Source organism: Trichosurus vulpecula, chromosome 6, assembly GCF_011100635.1.
Source record: "Trichosurus vulpecula isolate mTriVul1 chromosome 6, mTriVul1.pri, whole genome shotgun sequence".
Classification (NCBI taxonomy): Eukaryota; Metazoa; Chordata; class Mammalia; order Diprotodontia; family Phalangeridae; genus Trichosurus; species Trichosurus vulpecula.
The window spans coordinates 123,002,871-123,022,075 of NC_050578.1; the positions used below are offsets into that span (position 1 = coordinate 123,002,871).

The window sequence follows — 19,205 nt, forward strand, 5'->3', positions numbered from 1 at the left end:
AAGCTTTCTCAGTGAAAAGACCAGAACTGAATAGAAAATTTGATTTTCAAACACAAGAATCAAGAGAAGCATGAAAAGGTAATCAAGAAACAGAAATTGCAAGGCACTTACTAATGTTGAACTGTTTTGTTTACATTCCTACATGGAAAGGTGACATGTATGATTCATGAGACCTCAGTATTAGGGTAGCTGAAGGGAATATGCATATATATATATATATATATATATATATATATATATATATATATATATATATACATAATGTGTGTGTATATGTATATATATACACATATATATGTTTATGTGTGTATATATATAAGTGAATGTGTATGTATGTATATATATATATGTGTGTGTGTGTGTGTGTATATATATATATATATATATATATATATATATATATATATATAAGAGAGAGAGCAGACACAGGGTGAGTTGAAGATGAAGGGAAGATAGCTAAAAGAAATAAAATCAAATTAAGGAATGAGAGAGGAACATACTGAGAGAGGGAGATAGGGAGAGATAGAATGGGGTGGATTATCTCGCATAAAGGTGGCAAGAGGAAGCAGTTCTATGGGAGGAGGGGAGAGGGTAGGTGAGGGGGGAATGAGTGAACCATGCTCTCATCAGAGTTGGCCTGAGGAGGGAATACCACACATACCCAACTGGGTATCTTACCCCACAGGAAAGAAGAGGGAGGAGGCTAAAAAAGGGGGGGGGGATGATGGAGGGTAGGGCCGATGGGGGTGGAGGTAATCCAAAACAAACACTTTGGAAAGGGGACAGGGTCAAGGGAGAAAATTCAATAAAGGGGAATGGGTTGGGAAGAAGCAAAATATAGTTAGTCTTTTACAACATGAGTATTGTGGAAGGGTTATACATAATGATACACATGTGGCCTATGTTGAATTGCTTGACTTCTTAGGGAGGGTGGGTGAGAAGGGAAGATGGGAGAGAATTTGGAACTCAAAGTTTTAAAAACAGATGTTCCAAAACAAAAAAAAAATTTGCATGCAACTAGAATATAAGATACACAGGCAATGGGGCATAGAAATTTATCTTGCCCTACAAGAAAGGAAGGGAAAAGGGGATGGGAGGGGAGTGGGATAATAGAGGGGAGGGCTGACTGGGGAACAGGGCAACCAGAATATATGCCATCTTGGAGTGGGGGGGAGGGTAGAAACGGGGAGAAAATTTGTAATTCAAACTCTTGTGAAAATCAATGCTGAAAACTGAATATGTTAAATAAATAAATTTAAATTTAAATCCTTTGCTATAATCATTTATGGTGTCCAGAATTCTATGTAACATGGAGCATGTAATCACTGAAACTCCAAAATACATCTTGGAGAGAGAGGTGGGACAAATTTCAATCTGCTTCAGTTTGGCAGGTGATTTAGTTCACTATTTCATATGCCTTAGATTTCATCACCATGGGTACTCTTTCCACCAACAGAGGTCACAGCTCCTCTGCACCTTGGTAGATGCCCTTTGAACCTTATTGTGCTAAAAATGTCTGTCACCCTGTGGCCAACCTGGTGAGGAACCTCTAAGAAAATGAGTTAGTTAAGCTGCTCCTTGGACAGTAGGTATATAGTCTGTCTGGGCTTCAAATGTGCCACCTTTCTAATCTGGTAGAACCTTCCAAATGTTGTATATGTTTACGCAGTATTTAGCAGCCCAGGTAAATCCCATACCTGATGAGCCACCAGAGGAAGAATTTTGTGGATGACTAGAGCAGTTCCATGTAATTCATTTTTTTAAAACAACCACAATAAGAACAAACACTAACCCATCTCCTATTCTGAACATGAATGTGAAAACAGTGTGATCTCACCTGTTTTAATAACCTTTGAAGGATTCACACTCTTTAGTAGCAACCATAATATTAGTCCTAAAGTAACACTAGTTTATAGGTATGTTTGTGGGAAAGGGCTGATAGACACTGTGGAGGTAACATGATATAATGGAAAGGGCCCTGTAGTCCTCAGACTCATAGGACCTGGGTTCAAATTTCAATTGACTACTTGGCAAATCACTTCAGTTTTCTAGGCCTGAATTTCCTTACATGTCAAATGATGAAGTTGGACTAAATGGCCCCCAGGGTTCCTTTTGGCTTGAAAAATATGTTCTTAAGATTATAGATTCCTTGGAACAACACTAAATTATCTTTATGCCTCCATTGGCAACCATATTTCCAAATATCCTTTTGCTATTAAATAATGCAAGAGGGGCGGCTAGGTGGCACAATGAGTAGAGCACCGGCCCTGGAGTCAGGAGGACCTGAGTTCAAATCCAGCCTCAGATACTTGACATACTTACTAGCTGTGTGACCTTGGTCAAGTCACTTAACCCCAATTGCCCTGCCTTCCCCCCTCCAAAAAAAAAGGAACATAAGATTTTGCAATGCCAAATCCAGAAAAAAAATAAAGTCATGTTAATGTTTAACTTTTATTCAATCCCTTCAACATTACATAAGAATGGGGGTCTTTACTCCACCCCTACAGATACAATCACAGAAATTCCAGACAACTATATTCAATCAGTCAAAGCCAAAAAAACCAGATGTGGGCCCTGGTAAAAGCTGCAGCGGTGGGTAGGGCTGACCCAGGCCCTTATAGCAACCTGTCAGCTGCTGACAGCTGACACCAGCCCTTTCTAGGCCTCCTTATACATCTGCCATGTAGGGGTCCTGGGTTCCCATGATGACTAGTAGAGACCTGAGCAAGGCCCCAGGCCCACAAGCCAAAGAGGTTGGGGGAAATGGTGTTTGTGATACCTTCATGATGTTAGATGAAACTAAATGTCCACCTGGCTCAAATATAACCTGTGATCCTTCTAAACCAGTTTTACACAGAAAATTATATATTACTACTGAAAAAGTACCAACAAATCACACTCAACTGATCCCAAGTGAAGGTAACACTAAAGCAAAATAGCCAAATTAGTCAACAGAAGAGTAAAAATACTCTTCAGCCCACAGAAGCAAATACTTATGAAAAGTGTCCTCCCACCATTTTTCAGGGTAAACATTCAGACAGTGAATAATGTCAAGCTAGTAGTTGATCTAAAGAGCTGAAAGTGGTACTTCTGACTCCTGAACAAGCACTAAAGCAGTTAGGTGTCAAGTGACTCCTCATGGGAACCTAGAAATCATCAATTATCCTGAAGTTTATTTTGTGTGTTCAAATACTAAGAAAAGGCACAGTATCATTGGTGGCCCCAACAATGGGGTCTATGATGATGCTTCAGAGGGCTGCATTGATGTGCCTTGAGACCACTTGGCTTATAGATATAAAGAAATGAAATCCATTTGCAAAGTCAGCTTTGGTTAAGTAGCTCAAGTTTATGAACATAAATGTCACCATTATATCACCCTGAAGATGGTTCACAATGAAAAGAACTTTCATTGACAAGGTTTTAGAGCATTTTAAGAATCAGGATAAAACAGGCAGCATAAATGTTATTTACATGCTAGAAAGCTTTGCCTTCCAGAATCTTACCTTTGAATTACTAAGCATGGACCTCCATGAGCAAATCAAAAAGATAAAGTTTCAGGGGTTCAGTGTCCAGCTGATACGCAAATTTGCTCAATCTGTCTTGCAATCCCTAAATGCTCTCCATAGGAATAATATCATTCACTGCGACCTAAAACCAGAAAACATTCTTCCAAAACAGCATGGCCACAGTGTAACCAAGGTTATCAGCTTTGAGTCCAGTTGCTTTTAGCACCAAAAGGTCTACACATGCATCCAATCTTGTTTCTACAGAGCACCAGAGATTATCTTGGGAGGTTGATACAGTACAGTAGTACACTAGTGATGTCTGGAATTTTGGCTGTGTTTTTATAGAACTTTTGTCTCAGCCTTTCTTCCCTGGAAATAATGAAGAATATCAGTTAGCTTTTATATAAAGGAGCTTCTACAGATGCCCTGTCTCCCCCCCAGAAAAAACTCAAGGAAGCTCAGTGTGCTAAGTACTTTAACAACTCCAAGGGTCTGCCCCAATATTGTACGTACAATGAAAATCAAACAAGACTATTTTGTGCATTATTTTCTCATTTTTAAAGGGTCTTGGACAAGTACCCAGAGTGCTGGACTTAGAGAGTCAGGAAGATATAGGTTCGAATTCAACTTCTGAAACTAACTATATGAAACTGGGTAAGCCATTCAACTGTCTTGAGCCTCAGTTACTTTACTTGTAAATTGGAAACAATGATAAAACATGCCTCACCAGTTGTTTTAAGGCTCAAATGAAACAAGTTATATAAAGCACGCTACAAGTTTATAGTGCTACGTAATAAGAGAAAAATATTTTGTTATCGTTGTTATCATTTCTTCACTTTAAGTTGAAATTGGGATTTCACAAATGATAAAAGATTATGTAAAGATTATGTTAGAAAAGACTTTTTGCTTCTCCATTATGACCTCCATAAATCTGAGCAAATTCATACCCTAACTCAAAGATCTGATGTCATTCCCCTGCTAATGAAGCTTCAGGACTCCCTATGTTCTAGAGTATATAATATAACCTCCTCTGATAGATGCCATTGTTCAAAGAGTGCTGGGCCTGGAGTCAGTAAGATCTAAGTTCAAATACAGCCTCACATACTTACTAGCTATACAGCTCCGGGAAAATTGCTTAACCAATATCTGCCTCAGTTTCCTTAGCAATGAGGATCCTAATCACCCATACCTCATAGGGTGGCTGAAAGGATCAAATGAAATAACATTCATAAAGGGCTCAGCACAGTGTCTGGCACATGACAGTCATTTAATAAATGTGTATTCCATTTCCCCCATGCAATTGCTATTTTAAAAACTTTACAATCTGGTTCTCACCACTTTTTCTAGATTGATTATAAATTACTCTCCCTTCAAAAACACTAAGTTCCAGACAACCTGACATGTATGTTATTCCCCATTTCCAGCATTCCATCTCCCAACTCCATGTCTTTGCATAAGCTATCTCTCATGTCTGGAAGGCTCTTCTCAACTCTACCTCTTGGAATCCCTAGCTCCTTTCAAGGTTCTTCTCTACTATCATTTCATACAAGAGGTCTTACTTGATTCCTCTGGTTATTAATGCTCACTCCAAAGTAATTTCATATTTACTTTACATATGAGTGTATATGTATGTAGGTGCATAAAAATATATATCTGTCTTTCATTATTTACATGTGTACATATCATATCTGCCAGTAAAAGATGAGATCTTTGAGCTCAGACATTAATTTACTTTTTTTCCTTTGTATTCCCAAGGTGCTTAGTACCTGGGATATACCAGGCTCTTCATTTGTGCTTCTTAATTTAATTGGATTTTAATATATACAAAAATTATAATCTCGTATTTATTGGTATAATACAGCTACTGGGAAGCTGATCATATATAACTTTCATTCTACAGTCTGATACATATTGGAGAACTCATATGATACCATGCTGAGAGAATGCAAAGATAATTCAATTCTTTTAACATTTCTTTCCTTAAAAATGATGGCTGGGAGAAAGGCATATTCTACATACATGCAAGGAATAGTATTCCCATGTAGTGGTAATATGATCCGGCTTTTCCCAAGACGCAAAAACTCAAAAAGTGTCAAGGCCCAGATCTTCTTTAGGTTAGAGTGACAGCCATGTGACCGAGGCAGTTCTTGGGTCTGTTTAGCATTTTCCATTATTGTCCGAGACAGAGCATATATCAATGACAGCCATGCCTTTCTGTCAGGAGAGTTTCAGGAGGCTGGCATTTTAGTTTCTTCTCTAGTGACAGAATGAGAGGATTTAAAGCTGAAAAAGGCCTTGCAGACCAACTGGTTCTCTTTTATATTATTATTATAATTATTATTTAGAAAAATAGACTGTGGTAGAGTGATTCAAGTGTTGGACTTGGAGTCTAGTACATATGACTTCAAATTTTGCCCATAGGACTTACCAGGTGTGTAAAAATAGCTCTAGGTCACATATCTATGTGTACTGCTGAGGTTTACAAAGCTCTTTAACAATAACAACAATGAACTTGGAGTAATTCAGGTGATAGGAGATGGGCAAGCCAATGAGTAGAGGAGATAGAGCAATGGTGGTAGTGATGATGATGATGATGATGATGATGATGATGATGATGATGATGAAGATGATGATGATGATTTGTTGACTTCTCCCAAGAGTGACTTTTTCAAGGGATCATCTTACTTGCTTGCTTTCATGTGTATCCCCAGCCCTCAGCGCAGTACCTGACACATACTAATGTTTAGTGGTCTATCTAGCTGTCTAGTCTTTATAAGAGCACATTGAAATTCATAAAATGCTTGATATGTGTAATGTTTCTTTTGATCCTTACAACAACTCTGTCAAATAGGAGCTATTAGTATCACCCTTTTGCAGGTGAAGAAATTGAAGGTCAGAGTTTCAGTGCATTGTCCAGAGTTAGACAGCTAAAGTCTATGTCAGGATTTGAACCTGAACTCAAGATTTGCTGACTCTTAAGTCCAATTCCCTACCTATTATATATGAAATAATTTCTTAATTTATGTCCCAGAATTCTTGTCATCAAGAAGGAGATAACCACACCTGTAGTATATGCCTCAAATAAATGTTTGGAAGATTAAATCAGATGATATATTTAAAGCTCTATGCAAATAGTAAGACTCTCTTAAAAATAGCTCTTGAGGTTCAATTTAAAATAAAAAAGGGTAAAGTGACTTGGCCAACGTCATAAAGGTGATAAAGAGCAGGGCTAATAGTTGGTTTGAATCTAGGCCCTATGACTCAAGCTCATCTATTTTTTCTACTATATTGAGTATGAGAGACCTAAAACAAAGGGAAACCTTTTTCTTTCACCCTTTCCTAATTTCACACATTAAAACCCCTCTGAATTCACACAGATATTTCATACAGAAGACTCAGGTTCTTTGATTTTCCAATATGGTCCTGTGTCTTAGTTCTTTAGATGTGGCAGTATAGTGAGAAATTGGATCATGGAAAGATTACTAATAATGATTTTTCAAAAGAAGTGCCAAAATGAAGGCAATTTTCACTATGGATTCACATTTGATCATTTGGGAAATGTTGGCTATTAAAAACTATAGTAGGAAGGGAACTTTAAGCTCATCTGGTTCAACCTCTCATTTTAAAGATGAGGAAACTGGTTCTCAGAATGGTAAAAGGATTTACCAAAGCTCACCAGGTAGAAAATAGAAATGCTGCTGGGATTCATATTCAGCTTCTCTGATTAGTGGGTATTAATTCCACCACACTGCAATGCTCAAAATTCAGTTATATTTGACAATAGAATAACTGGGTAATTTGGAAGACTATAAAGAAGAAACACTTTCAACAGTGACATCTTAATTGAAATCACTTCACCTTGGTTCACTTCAACTTGTTTCTATGCATGTGAAAACAAGTAACAAAATACAAATAAAGATGCTATTGTTTTGATGAACTGAACATAAAATATACAGGTTACTAAAAGGAATTTTTGGCAGACTCCTAACTGGTAAAAGAACTTATAACATCAAGGATCAAGTTCTTTCACAAAATGTTCCTTTTATATTGACTGTCATAGTAGACATTACTTATTCCCCCATGTTCCTTCTGAAATAAGGAAGCTCTTATTAAGTTGAGGTGGGTGGAAGTCATGGTATTTCACTGGTTTCTTTCATGTATTACCAAGGTGTGAATTGTGCTTGGAAGATTTCTAATCTATGACTGGATAGACTGGTTTCTATGAACACCTCCCAGTTCACTTTAGCAGAGAACTCTGGTAAAATAAACATCAATTTTCTGTTTGCTTACCACTTAAGACAGGTGATACTCTGTCCTGAAAATGAAAAGAGTACTTGGAAGCTCTAGGGCTACTAGGTCAGTCTAAAAGAGAAAGAGCCCATTCAACAGGCAAATAAAAAACAAGAACAATTAGGAGATTATTTATAAACACATGGGAAGTTACGCATTTATCAATGAATTTCATTCTTTTCCAGTCATTTCATTTACTCCAGGCTGTAGGCATTCTCCTTCCCTCCTTGCCCACTGGTATTGTTTTTAAAACTGTTTTAAGCTTTTATAAATCAGAATGTTATTGCTGTTACCATGTTGCAGAAAGCAGATAAAGTAGCAAGGAAAAAATTAATGAAAAAGGAACACAAGCCAGCAAGGCAATTTACAGCCGAAAAATTTAGCAGGATATGGAATTCAGATGTATTCAGCAAATGGGAACAAAGAATTTCAGTAATCTACCTTTTTAGCTCTGAATTGCTAAATGGAAATTACTTTTAAAAATATATATATAGTGTATGTTTTCCAAAGGTAATGGAGAGGGAAGACTACTTCAAGTACTCTTTTTCTTTTTCTATTTTTTCTTGGTAAAAAAATCAGTATATTATACTTATGGTCATTTCCTTCTATCATGTTAAGGTCATTATTGTGAAGTAATGATATTATTTAAACAAGCAATCTTTTAGGTATACAATTTGCTATTCAAATTGAAAATATTTGTATAAAAACATGATGGGAATAATATATATATATATATATATATATATATATATATATTATATATAATACTTAAGTTTAGTGACTTGACCTGTCAATTAATGGAAGGAAATTAATTTAATAATGTAGTACTAAATTAAGTTGAGGGAGTTCCTTTTACCAGTGCAGGCTCAAACAAAATAAAACAAAACTCTGCAAATTGTAGACTTAAAGTTTCTTAGAGCACCAAAAGGTTTGACAATTTGTTCAAAGTCACACAAGTCATATTGAACAAGGAGCTCCAAGTTAGTCTTTTTATTCACTGTTCCTTGTTTCTGTGTGTATATACCCATACATATGTGTGTATATAGAAATAAACATATACATTTGAGTACCTGAGTTCACACACACACACACACACACACACACACACACACACACCCCTACTTCTTGACTTTGAATAACCAAAATATGCTGTTCAGTCGTAAGAAAGCTGGTTTGCATGTAGCTAAATGGTCAATTAAATATTGAGTGATAATTGATAGAGTCACTGATGACAGCCTGAACCTTAAATATCTACTCAATTAAAGGTGAAATAAACATGTTGATGGAATACCAACTATTAAAGCAATCCATTATTTCTTTAGGGGGGAGATGAAAAAAATATCTGAAGCTGAGTCTATGTATACATAATAAAGTGGATATTGAGGATATTTCCAAACTTTTCTGGCCCTGTAGGGGGTGGGTTAGAGGTACTTTTGCCTTCACTATGTAGATACATAAGAATACTACGATTTGGAGATTTATAATGACGCTAATAATTGCCTCTACTCTACACTTAACTTTGCAGACATAAGTATGATAAAAATGAAATTCACTAGGTATTACTATTACCCTTATAATCACAAAAAAGTGAAAAACAACATATCTGATGATTCAGCACTTGCCCATTAATCTTTAAAGTTATATTTCTATGTAAAGTGTTTTAATTTGTTTTCTTTTAAATACATAAATGTTTATGGCTTTGGAACAGCAACACCTATTCAAAGAGAACAGGACAGCTAAAGGGGGATTATGGTAGCATCATATATTCCGAAGTTGTTTTCGTGTCAGGAAATCTAAGATCTAGAGACAATAACCATAGTAGAGAACATTTGATTGAAGATAGATGGAGGCAAAAAAGAAATGATATTGTCACTGAAATAGCACTGTGCCTAGTATGTAGTGGGCACATAATAAATGTTTATTGACTGATTGATAGAAAGCCTAGAAGAAAGAGAAAACAGATGAAGATTTTAGTAAATAGCTAACAAGATTGGCATGGCCTTCTATGATCCAGATATCTGCTGCAAAGCCAGTAATTACTACTTACCCTGTCTTTGTGATCATTTGCCTCATCACATCACAGAGGAAAAAAGTGAGTAGAACTTCCCTTCTAAATCTCATCCTGACAAACAGGGAGAAATTGGTTGAAGAAGGAGAAATGACAGGAATTGTGGGAATTGACCACGCTGTCTCAAAATGTTTTTAATGTGCTCTCTCCATACCACATTTCAAGTATTCGATTCAGTTCCGGACACTGTATTTATAGAGGACATTGGTAAACTGGAGAGTATTCAGAGAAAGACAGCTAAAATAGTAAAGCACTTCAAAATCTCATCCTACCAGGATCTTTTTTTGAAGGGATTGAGGATTTTTAGCAGTCTGTTGTAGGAAAGATTTTAAGGAAGGAATGAAAGGCTCTTCAAATATCAGAAGGGTTCACATGGAGATGAGACAGTAGACTTCTATGTTTCTACACAGAGGGTAGAACTCAAAGCAATTAATGCATAGGCTTGCATAGAGCATGGACCAATTGGGCTTGTAGATCCTTAAGAAAGATTTACTATGGGCCATTTCCTTCATTCTTTCCTTCTTTCCCCTGATGTGAAGCAGAAGGACCAACAGTCGTGTTGTCCCCAGGATGTGCTAACACATGCAGCATACTTTCTGCATAATAAATAGAAGATTTTTCAAAATGCAGATATGGGCTTGTTGGAATATAAAATTGCCCAATAATTAGAGCTCTCCAAAAAGTGGAATGGGCTACTTGGAAGATATTGCATGCTAGAAGTATTCAAGTGAAGGCTCAATGGCAACATGTCAGGAATATCATAGGAGAGAATTTTGTTCAGGTAAATATTCATAGGATAATAGATTTAAAGCTGGAAGGAGTCATAGAGGACATCCAGTCCAACACCTCATTTTGTAGGTGAGAAGCTGAAACTCAGAGAGGTTAAGTGACTTGTCCAGTGTTATATATCTGGAAGAACTATGGTAGAATTTGAACCCAGGTTTTCCTTACTCCAAGTCTATTACCCTGTCCATTAAATTATGATTCCTGGTTGCCTCAGAGGAAAGTCTCAACTCTCAGATTCTTTGAAATCTCTAAAACATAGCCATACTAATGACATAAAAAGTAGTGGGACAATTTTGTAGCAAAATAGAGAAATATTTTATATTAATTTCAGCATATTATGACAGCTTATCATTGATCATGCTGAGATTTTTAAACATACATATTGTAAATTGCTACAAAAAAGATGCTTGATATAAGGGTTTTTTGTTGTTCAAGAGCAGAGTCTAATCTAAAAAAAACAATAAAAGTAGTATTGCTAAAATTGGTTTGTCGACACAATTTTATTACAGAACTACTTAAAACTGATGAAATAATGGTCTCATCCAACTTCAAAGTATGCGAAATTCTGGATCCTCAAAAATCAATTTCTGCAGCAATTTTTTTTCATCATCTACTTTTGGTTGTTCATAACCTCAAATGTCAGAAACACAGCCTCACAGAATGTCAGAATCAAAAGGCATCTCAAAGCCCATCAGTTCTCATTGTATCTAAGAAACCTGATTAATTCTTTCATGATCCCCACAGTGGATGGTACTTATTCTCTCTTGAAATTCTTTTGGATATTCTGTCCTATACATCAAACCCTAACATTGCACCATCTATCCTTTGCTTGGAGGCTTTCTGTAAGAGGAAATTCACTGCCTAATCAGACAGTCTTGCCCATACCTCCAAATTTTTATATTCCTACACTATCCTGGAATTTGCTGTTTTCTTAGTTTTAAGACTGCTGGAATTGCAGTTTCACTCATTCCAATTATAAATCTAAACAACATACTTGCATAATAACATCCAGTGGTTAAGAGGCATTTGATCCTGGCAGGGTTCAGTGCCCTCATGTTGCCTTTTGACTTTAAAAAATCTCCTATGATGGTGCTCTACACAGGCCTGATCTTCCTCAAATATCTTATGCTTCAAAATTACTCCTTTACCAAATCCAGGTAAGCTAGTCCACAATAGACACAGTTCAATTCATCACATATCTATTAAGTACAAATTATGCATGGGGAAAAAAAGCCCTGAGCTAGATGCTAAAAATACAAAGACAAAAACGAAGTATTTCCTGCCCTCAGAAAGCTTTCATTCTTTGGGGAAGACATGACACAGAAAAAAATCACAAAATACAAGGAAAACTGAGGAAGAAGAAAGCAGTATCATCTGGAAAGATAAAAAAAAACAACTTCATGGAGAATATGGTACTTGTGTGGAACCGTCAAAGAAAATTAGGATTCAATAAGCAAAGATAATGACCAAATGAATTAGAAGCATGAAGAATGAATGAAGGTGGGGATATCATGTCCAAAAGTAGTATAACTGGCAAGATCCATACCATTTGCTATACATCTGTACCAGGAAAGGCATGTGAGCAAGAGAGTAGAAAGCTCAGAAAACTCAATAATTCAAGATTGAGTAAATGACAAAAGATTGAACACATTCAACATTATCTTAACTAGGCACAATTCCCTTTCCTTTGGCATAGAAAACTGGAAGACTATAACAGTAAAAATGCTGACTTTGATGAGTAGAAGACACTGAAAAGAAGGTTCTATGAGAACCCATCTATCAATAAACAAGTATTGATTAAGTTTCTTGAATTTTCAGGCATTCTGCTAGGTGCTGGTGATAAAAAAGACAAAAAAAGGAAACAGCATTTGCCACCAGAGAGCTTACCTTTTTTTGAGAGGCAGATCTGTAAGCAGTGGCAGGTTTTTCAAACCATAGTAGTAACAAATAACCCTAGATAACCTCTGAGATCCCTTCAAGCTCTGACATTCTCTGATCATATAAAAGAGTGCAGATGTGGCTAAATGAATTTTCCTTTCATGAGTTCTAACATGGGGCCACTTTCTAGTCTTCCACTCAGTCACTCTAAAATAATGTTCACCAACCTTAAAAATCACTTTCTTTTATATTTTGTATTTATTATTCTGAATTATTCCTCCAATAGAATATGATCTCTTTGAGTCCAGTGACTATTTAAGTTTTGTGTTTGATTCCTTAGTGCTTAGTATTGTACCTTGCATGTAATCATTGTATCTCATGCTTATATTGTATTTTAACGTTTGTTCATATGTTTTTTGATTGGACATGTTTTAAATATATTTTTATTTATTTTGTTAAATATTTCCCAGTTGCATATAAAACTATTTTAACAATCATTTTAGACACAAATTTCCCCTTCATCCATCCCACTACTTTTCACTCCTTGAGAACATGAACAATTTGATATCAATTATACATACGAAGACAACCAAAGTCTATTTCCATACTATCCAGGTTTCAAAAGAAACCAGAGAGGAAAAAAAATTAAACAAGAAAAGTAAAAAAAATTTAAAAATACAACTGTTACAGTATATAATTTTCTTCTGGTTCTGTTCACTTCACTTAGCATGAGGTCATATCAGTTTCCCTATATTTCTTTTAGTCATCCTGATTTTCATTTCTTATTGCACAATAGTATTCTGTCAAAACCGTATAGCCTAACTTGTTCAGCCATTGCCCAATTGATCAGATTTCCCTGAATTTCCAATTCTTTGCCAACATTGAAAGAGCTGGCACATTTTTTTGTACAAGTAGGTTCTTTTCCCTTGACTTTGATCTCTTTGGGATACAGAGCTAGTAGTGGTATTGCTGGGTCAAAGAATGTGCAAAATTTCATAGCTCTTTTGGTGTAATTCAAAATTATTCTCCAGAAAGGTTGAACTAGTTCACCAGTCTACCAACAATGCAATACTGAATTAGTGTCCCAATTTTTCCACATCCCCTCACATGTTCTCCTTTTTATTTTCTGCCATGTTAGCCAATCTGAGTAGCATGAGAAGGTGTCTCCTAGTTGTTTTAATTAGCATTTCTATAATTAGTAGTGATTTAGAACATTTTTTCATGTGACTGCTGATAACCTTGATTTCTTCTGAGAACTGCCAGTTCATATCTCCTCCAGGTTGTCAACTGGGGGATGGAATTTATTTTTATAAATTTGGCTCAATTCTCTATATATTTGAGAAATGAGGCCTTTATCAGAGCAACTTGCTGTATGGTTTTAACCCAGTTTCCTATTTCCCTTCTAATTTTGGCTGCATTGATTTTGTTTGTAAAAATATACATTTTTAAAATTTCATGTTATCAAAGTGATCTACTTTATTTTCCATGATCCTCTCTATCTCTTCTTGGGTCATAAACTCTTGCCTTATCCATATATCTGACAGGTAAATTTTTCCATCATTCCTTATTCATTTATGATATCACCCTTTTATGTATAAATCATTTATCCATTTTGACTTTATCTTATTATATAGTGTAACTGTTAGTCTATGCGTAGTTGTTGCCAAACTGTTTAATAGTTTTCCAAGATATTTTTGTCAAATGTTAGTTCTTTTCCCAAAAGCTTGGATCTTTGGGCTTATCAAATACTGGATTGCCATTGTCACTTGTTACTGTGTACTGTGTACTTAATCTATTCCATTGATCCACCATTTTTATTTCTTGGCTACTACCAGATTGTTTTGATGGTTACTGTCTTAGAATATAATCTGAAAATCTGGTACTGCTAGGAAGTGTTCCTTTCTAATGTGTTTTTTTCACTGATTCCTTTAATATTCTTGAACTTCTGTCCTTCTAAATGAATCTTTTTTTTCTAGCTCTATTAAATAATTTTTTGGTATTTTAATTGCAATGACACTGAATAAGTAAATTAACTTAGGTAGAATTGTCATCCTTAGTATTTTACCTCAATCTACCAATGAACAATTTATCTTTCTTCAAATGTTTAGATATGTCTTTACGTGAAAGTGTTTCATGATTGTGTTCATATAATCCATGAGTTTGTCTTATTTGCTATACTATATTTTACATTGTCAGAAGTTATTTTAAATTATTTTAGTATTTTGTTTTTTCCCCAAATTACATGTAAAAACAATTTTTAACATTGTTTTTTTAAATTTTGAGTTAGAGATTCTCTCCTTCCCTCCCCTCTTGCTTCTTTGAGTAAGCAAGTAATTTGATATTGGTTATACAGGTTTAGTCAGGGAAATTATATTTCTATATTAGTCAAAACACAGATAAAAAATCTAAACCAAATAAAGTTTAAAAAAGCATACTTAGATCTGCATTCAAACCCCATCACTTCTTTCTATGTGGATGGATAGCACTTTTTAATCATAAGTCCTTAAGAATTGCCTTAGAACATTGCATTCATTGTATTGCTGAGAATAGTTAAGTCATTCACCGTTGATAATCGTACAATGTTACTGTTACTCTGTACAATATTTTCCTGGTTCTGCTCATTTCACTTTGCATCAGTTCCTGTAAGTCTTTCCATGTTTTTTTTTTTTTCTTGAGAGCATCTTGCTCATCATTTCTTACAGGACAATAGTATTCCATCACAATCACGTATCACAGTTTGTTAAGCCATTCTCCAATTGATGGGCATCCCCTCGATTTCCATTTCTTTGTCAACAAAGAAGAACTGCTATAAATTTTTTTGGACACATAGGACTTTTTTTCATTTTCTTTGATCTATTTGGGATACAGACCTAGTAGTGGTATTGCTGGATCAAAGAGTACGCATGGTTTTATAGCCTTTTGCTATAGTTCAAATTGCTCAAAAGAATGGTTAAATCAGTTCACAACTCTTCCAATAGTGCATTAGTGTCCCTGTTTTCCAACATCCCCTCCAACATTTGCCATTTTCTTTTTCCATTATATTAGCTAATCAGAGAGGCATGAGGTGGCATCTCAGAATTTTTTTAGTATGCATTTCTCTAATCAAGAGTAATTTAGATTATTTCTCATATAAGTACAGTTAGCTTTGATTACTTCATCTGAAAATTGCCTGTTTATATCCTTATATCAATTGTGGAATGACTCTTATTTTTTATAGTTTGACTCATTTTTCTATATATTTTAGAAATGAAGCCTTTGCCAGAGACACTAGTCACAAATTTTCTTATCAAATATTATCACTTTATTTCCTTCCATTTTATTTCGCCCTTTTTATTCTACTCTCTCCTTTCACCCTGTCCATCCTCAAAAGCATTTTACTTCTGACTACCACCTCCCCCAATCTAGTCTTCCTTCTATCAGCACCCCTTCTCTGTTTATATCCTTGCCCTCATACTTTCCTATAGGGTAAGATAGATTTCTACACCCAACTGAGCATGTATGTTATTCCGGCTATAAGTCAACTGCAATGTGAGTAAGGTTCAAATATTCCCTACCATCTCCCCCATCTTCTCCTCCATTATAAAAGTTCTTCCTTGTGAGCCTTTATGAGAGCTAATTTACCACATTTTACCTCTCCTCTTCTCTTTCTCCAAGGGCATTCCTCTTCCTCACCCCTTAATTTTATTTGTTAAATATCATATCATCTTATTCAACTCACAACGCGTGCTTCGGTCTATGTATACTCTTTCTAACTGCCCTAATAATGAGAAAGTTCTCATGAGTTGCATATATCATTTTCTTCAGAAGGTGTGTTTTGATCTTCTATGTTATGATAATAACTTTCTATGGTTATGATCTTTTGTTGTTATTGTTTTATTTGCTCATTTTTCCAGCCTATTTCTTGACTTTTAACTTTCTATTAAATTCGGGCTCTGCTCCTGGAGTGGAGGGGAACTTTCCAAAGCATCAGGTTTTTTTTTTTGGCAGCTGTTTTCAGAGATGGTTCTAGGGTTCTATAAGCTTGCAGTTTTTCCAAGGTGGTATGATCTAAGAAGAAGTGTCTTTACTCCTTCCCTGACCTGTGTTGTAGTCCATAAGTGACCATAAGCAATGCTTTCTGCCCTGGAACTTTAATAAGGGTCCCACTCCCATGCAGCCACATGCTGTGTTGTGCTCCTCTTTGTCCTGGACTGTGACCTGAATCTGACTATGGGCAATGCAACAGAGTCCCCACCCAGTGCCACCTGTGTTCTTTTCTGTTTTCCACCCCTGGGGTGAGAGCTCTGGTAGCCACCACTGTTGATTTGGTTGTCCCCAAGCCCTGCCCTTGGTTTGCTGGGGTACCACCTATGCTGGTGTGGCCTGTGTTCCACTCTCATTCTGATGAAATGGATCTTTCCTGCCAACCTTCTATGTTATCATGGGCTGGAAAATTGTTTCACTCTATCTTTTTGTGGGTTCTACCATACCACAATTTTTGAAGTGTTATTTAAAGTTGTTTGGAGAGAAATTTGAGAGAATTTAGGTGAGTCTCTGGCTTGTCTCCAATATCTTGGCTTTGTCCCTCAATATTTATGTTTCAGGATTTTTAAATGGAATTTCTCTTTTTATCTCTTCCTCCTGAGTTTTGTTAGTAGTATCAAAATGCTGATGGTTTATATGTGTTTATTTTATATAATAAAACTTTGCTAAAGTTTTCAATTGTTTCAATTAGGTTTTTTTAGTTGATTCCCTAGGGTTTTCTAAGTATACCATCATATCATCTGCAAAGAGTGATTTTTACATCATTGCCTGTTTTTTCCTTCCATTTTAATAGTAATAATTCACATTTATGTAAGACTTTAAGGTTTTTAATGAGCTTATATTCATTATCTCATGTGAAGTGTACAATAATCCTCTGAAGCACAGGAAGCCAGATGGCTCAGTGGATACAGTTCTAGGCCTGGAGTCAGGAAGACCTGAGTTCAAATCTGATCTCAGTGATTCAGTGACTATATGACCTTGAAAAAAATCATATAATCTTTGTTTACATCAGTTTCCTCAACTATAAAATGGTGATAATAATAGCATATACCTCGAGGATTATAAGGATAAAATGAGATATTTGTAGAACACTGAACATAGTGCTTGGCACATAATGGAAAATTAACAAATGCTTTTTTTCTCTTCCTTCCAGTTTGTAGAAGGGGCAATTGAGACTTTCAGAGTTAAAATAATTTGTCCATGGTCACATAACCAATAAGGGTCAATGCTTTGACTTGAATCTAGTTTTCTTGATTATTCCATGTCTAGCACTCTAATTATGATAGGCAGCAACTTGACATTTGAATACAAGAGATCAAATTGAACACCACCCCACTGTCCACACCAAACCCCATTCCAACCCAATGTCTAAGACTTAGCAAGTGTTTAGGAATCATTGCTCAAGATGAGTGACCTTAGTGATAGTGATTTTGATAGTGATAGTGATTTTGATCTCTAAGATATTTTATTTAAGGCCTAATTAAATCTCATTTTCTTCAGTCACTTTGAGGACAATTAGGAAACAACATTGAAACTAAGTTTTTTGTTTGTTTGTTTTTCTCCTGTTTTAGATTATGCACATGGGCATGAAGTGACAAATTAGAAACAAGTAAAAGAGAGTGACCAAGAGAAATTCAGGCCCCAAAGCCTGAATTCTTCTTCCCTCCCAAATGGAGGGTTGAGTATTTTCCATTCAGCTAAGATCCTGATGCAGATCTCACTCATGGTGAAGTGACATTGACCAGTGCCTCCTGCTCCGTGGGCTAGTATATAAGTAGGAAATGGAAAAATAATGTTCTTGCCAGCAAGGAAAGCAGCTCCATTCATCTTGCTCAGCTTCTTCACTGCTGTGTATAATAATGTTATCCTCCTCCAGAGAGGACTTGCCTGTTTCCACCCCCCTCTGCATGTCTTGATTGCCATTTGCCCTTTCAAAATAATACACTGCCCTAGGGGCTCTTCATCCTGTAAAAATTAAAATGCTGTCTTATTGGGGGAACTAGAGGGTCTGCAAGGCAGCATGAAAAATTAATGGGACATATGTGAGTTTACGACCCTTTACTTGTGATGAACCCAAACTATATTTTTGGAGTGACCTCTCATTAATTCTTAATAGAAAAGACAACTTTACCTCGGCAGCCAAAGCTGTTGCCTAGTACTATGGTGTCCCTCTAATATCTGTGGGGAACATTTAGGGAAGGAAGAGGCCCACTCGGCCTAGGTAATAGATCTTACTTTGCCTCTGTAACCAAGTGGGCTGATGCAAAGCTGACAGTCTCCAAGGAAATATTATTCATTATGTATTTACAGTTATTGGATTAAAACTTTGTAATGTGCTTTGTTCAATTAATAATCATACCAAGCCAGCTGAGCTCAGAAATGCATTGTGCTTTTTAAAGGCTCTAATATAGGAAAAGACAAGCAGTTTGTCCTAATGAACGCGTCTAATTGGTGCACTTTATTATAAAACACTGGAGCAGCATTTTTCAAGAGGCAGTTCTATTTGTAACAGGCTGTCTTCAGCATGTCAGGGTGTAATAAATGTGCTGCAGACTAGAACTGCTGATTAGCATTTCTGGAATCCCAGGAAGTTAGTAAAAGCTATTTGCCATTAAAGACAGACCTTTTTAACAGGCTTTGGGAAGGGAGTTGTA

At 35.9% G+C, this 19,205-nt stretch overlaps 1 pseudogene; it reads left to right on the plus strand.

The window, feature by feature from the left end:
- The first annotated feature begins 2,705 nt into the window (after positions 1 to 2,705).
- LOC118854735 lies at positions 2,706 to 4,067 on the plus strand (annotated as a pseudogene).
- The last annotated feature ends 15,138 nt before the right edge of the window (positions 4,068 to 19,205 follow it).